The sequence below is a fragment of the Sinocyclocheilus rhinocerous genome, unplaced genomic scaffold (genome assembly GCF_001515625.1).
Source record: "Sinocyclocheilus rhinocerous isolate Xijiao unplaced genomic scaffold, SAMN03320098_v1.1 scaffold492, whole genome shotgun sequence".
Lineage (NCBI taxonomy): Eukaryota > Metazoa > Chordata > Actinopteri > Cypriniformes > Cyprinidae > Sinocyclocheilus > Sinocyclocheilus rhinocerous.
The window spans coordinates 1,703,874-1,708,375 of NW_015626069.1; positions in this window are offsets into that span (position 1 = coordinate 1,703,874).

Below are 4,502 nucleotides of genomic sequence, written 5' to 3' on the forward strand. Positions count from 1 at the left end.
AACATGTGAAGTTTGGGGCAGATCGGACATCGCATACTTTATCCAGTGGTGGATAAAGTAGCCTACTTGAAAGCCACACTTAAGTAAAAGTATAGATATCTTATCAGAAAATGACTTTGGTAGAAGTTAAAGTCACCGTTTAGAATATTACTTGAGTAAAAGTTTTAAAGTTTATTGTAATTAAATGCAAAAAGTATTTTTTAAATATTAAACTTAAGTATTGAAAGTAAAAGTACAAGTAAATTCAAAATAGAAAAGGAGCAAATAAATATAAAAAATTGGATGCATTTTATCAGCAGTTACAAATAATGTTTTGTTTTGAACATAAAACGATGTTACTGTATGATGTAGCAGTAGGCCTATTGCAGAAGAAGAGTCCTGTATTTCTGAATATCAACAAGATTCAACTGGTGACACAAGGCCCCAGGCCTTAAATAAAAAAGTTAAATAAAACATCTTAATAATTACTAACTTACAGTTTAGACACATTATTGCCACTTAAGTTGTCTGTTTTTTTTCTCCGCCAACACGAACAGCAGCAGCAGAACTGGTTGCAGCAGCTTTGAGCGAATGATTCAGCAATGCATTCATATTAATTTGTTTCATTACTGAAAGAATCAGTGTTTTGAACAAATCAGTTGATTGAATGATTCATTGACTCACTCATATTCACTTGTTTCGTTCCTGAATGAATTATTGTTTTGAACAAATCAGCTGATAGAATAATTCAGTGACTCACTCATATTTAGTCGTTTCGTTCCTGAATAAATCAGTGTTTGAACAAATCGGTTGAATGAATGGGTCAGTGACTCACTCATAGGTCAGACGTAAACTCGGTAATTAGCCACTTCAAAATCCCCACTGACAATCTGTCTGGAACACATTTCTTTATCATTTATTCTCTTTACATTCACACATTCTGTACCTATTCATTGTTAATTTTGCAACATTTGTAAATATAAAAGCCAAAGGCATAGTAATTAAACATCTGCCTTTGGGATGCTATTATGGTCATAATGGATGTCTTAATGTTTCACACTTTTTAAATGAGGTTCTTTATAGCCAAACCTTTAGGCTAAAACCTATATAAGTGAATGAAAGCTTTCCAGACAATTCAGGAAATGAATTCATACTGTATGAAAGGTGATCTGGGGATAATGCCAGAAAAAGCTCTCAGGGGCATCCAATCCCAGACTGTATTTCTAATGGGAAAATTGTGCAGGTTGGTCCGTTTCAAAAATTAAATGGGCTTCCTTTACCCTGTCTCAGTGATAGAGGGGATAGAATATCAGCAAAATACTTTACAACAGTTTCTCTCATGAACTCTTCCATGAATGAATAAACTGACATATTTCTCCCTAATGTGTACAAGAGACTCATTTGAAGCTAAAACAAACTCCCTTGATGGAAAAAAAAATCTACACAGCACATAGGTTAACGTAAATAATAGGTGTTTGAAGCACCATTATCATTTTTTTCAAATCTATTTATTTGCACACACACACACACACACACACACACACACACACACACACATAGAGAAGATTTGTTTGACTTTTTGTTCTTGGCTGTGAAAGATTTGAACCAGCAGACAATGTACTCAATATACATTATATTCTCAATATAAGAAAATAGAAAATATAGATAATGCTTTTTGGACACTGAATGAGTTTGTTTCCTAAGAAAGTATTGTTGAAATTTTATTTAGCTTTTTTCAAATATAACAGTAAAAACAAACATCAGACAGAACATAAAAATAAAACACATACCCAAATAAATAAATAAAACAAGAAGAGAGATACAATATAAAACAATTAGGAAATCAACTTTATCAAATCAAATCATGTGGTACTGTTTTTATATAATTCAAAAATGGTTTTCAGATTTGATCAAACAATTCACCCCTCCCCCTCAATGAATATGTGATCTTCTCTAATGGAACAGTGCAGAGATCACACTCAGAGCAGTGAGAAGAAGACGGTGTCATCTTATGTGGCAGCTGGGAAGGGTGCTCAAATTGGGAGGACAAGACAGCTTTGTGGATAGGATAGTGTCACGAATCCGGTCCATGAACTTTCCATTTCATTGACTCTCGCACTACACACTGTTGCACATCACCCCGGACTACATTTCCCATCATGCATTGCACTGATTGCACTCAGCACGAATTGCACACACCTGTTTACACTGATTGCACCCAGCTGTTTCATATCACTTCCTCACTATTTAACACTCACTCTGTTCCCTTCCCTCGGCCGAGTATTGTTTCAGCGATTATCTTTCCCCAGATAGCTACTTTACGGAGCCCTAGTCTTTTGCCTTAGCCTTAGCCTTAGCCTGTTTTCTCCGGTTTTTGATCTTCACCTGGTTCCCTGGATTCACCCCTTTTGTCTTGCCCCTTTTTGATTCTGTCTGCCGATCGTCGACCTGCGCTAGCCCTAGGACTATTCTTGTGTTTTGCCCACCATATACCTGTCTGCCATTATCTGACCCATGCCTGCTTTATGACCACGTCTCTGTCTTCTCCACAATAAAGCTTTGCGAATGGATCCGCAAGTCTCACGTCTCGTCAGCCCCGTAACAGATAGCCTGTGTTAGTGATAGGATGTCATCAGTGAAGACTCTCTTATGCTTATACGCGTCTAATATAATGCAAGACTTTAAGTGTCCCTTTATGAAAGTATTAGAGGCCAGTAATATTGGACATAAATATTTCAAGTCATGTCAGGCAATCTGACAGAAATATTAGGATATATAAATATTAAGCTAGCCTAATTATAGTTGTAATCCATTTATATAAATTACAGTAATGAATTTCTATGTATTTTTCTTTTTAATGTGAAGCAGCTGAACCATGTAAATTGATCCTAAACTATGAGACCTAAAACATATTTCTTATCTTTTAGTGGGCAACATTAGCATTTTTACAGCCTTTATTTGTCATTTCCATTGATATAAATGACTGACTGACTGATTTATTGATTGATTGATTTGATGTCCCCAAATGTCCTGTTGTCCATGTTTACCTTTGATGCTTGGACACTTAATAAATATGATATAATAAGTTTTTAAAGATATTCACATGAAGATACATTGTAGAGACTGTCAATATATTACATATTTCAACATATTTCCATATATACAAAATATTTTAAGCAGGTGTAGCACATCTTGTTTTTGTAGGGTAAGGTGGTAATGGTAATGGTGGATGAAGTGAGGCAGTTTGTCTGGTCAGTTTTCTCAAAGCAAGTATAGAACCTCTTGATTTCCTTAACATTCACATCTCCTCTCAGACTTCATGTTAGCAGCAGCCAACATGACGTTTTTGCTCATGCACCCTGAATGAACTTCTGCACAACCTTGTTTTTGTACTGTTTGTTCTTTGCTTGTTGGATGGCTCATTTCACCTTTTTGTTGAACAGTTTTGTTTCCGCTACAGATCCTGTTTAAACACTCTTTACTTTTCTGGGCTGCTTTGGGTTTGTTGTTGGGAAAATGGCAATCTGTTTTATGGATATTATTGAGTCTACACAGAATTTTATGTTATTAGTGATGGTGGGAACCTGCTCATCCAGGTTGGAGCTTGTCTTCAGGAACAGCTCCTAGGTGGTACTATCAAATCAATGTTTGCCAGCTGCTAAGATAACCACCTTTACCATAAAACACTAACATTTACACATCAACAGGGAATATTACACCTGAGATGAACCCTGGATGGTTCTTTCTGGGTGATGGATCTTTGTCTGGCTCTTTCTTGGTGTAAAAAAGAATTTGGCATGTATTACTTAGCTAAATGATTACCAGAGGAGGCTACATGTGTTCTGTTCATGGTCAAACTCAAGGCCTAAACAGCTTAACAGAGAGAAAATACATACACACACTGACTGCAACTTGAGTATGTTGACAGATGAACATGACCAGAAGGAATTAAAAATGTCTTTTAAATCCAATGATCGTACAGTTCTTTTTTGAACTATAAAATTTCACATACCTTTCTAGTACAGAAAATGCTGTATTTCAATAAGTCCGATTTTACTGATTAGTGACTAATAACTAAAACAATAAGGAGGTTAAAAATAAAATAAAATAGACTCATCAAAAAGACATGGCTTTGAACAAATTTGGAACAAAATTCAGAGAGAACGCGAAGCTGGGAAGCACATAAATTTACTCTTGCTTTGAGTTATGGAGCCTCTGGTGCCTAATAACTAAAATGTTAGGCTGAGCAATCACAAAGAGCATATGATTCATGCAGTATGTGATGGGAGCCCTAAAAAGGATATAAAGGGTTTATTTATGTAATAAATCAAAAAAAGTGTTTATTTTTTCTATAAAGAAGTATAAAGAAGAAAGAGATGAAATTGTGTCACATACAGTATAAATTACAGATTGAGCTTGTTCTAATTAGCTTCTTGGTTGACAGATATTTAAGTCTCTTTCCGTCATTCAACTTATGCTTTTTTTTTTTTTTTTTTTTAGTTTTACATGTGGCCAAAAAAAAA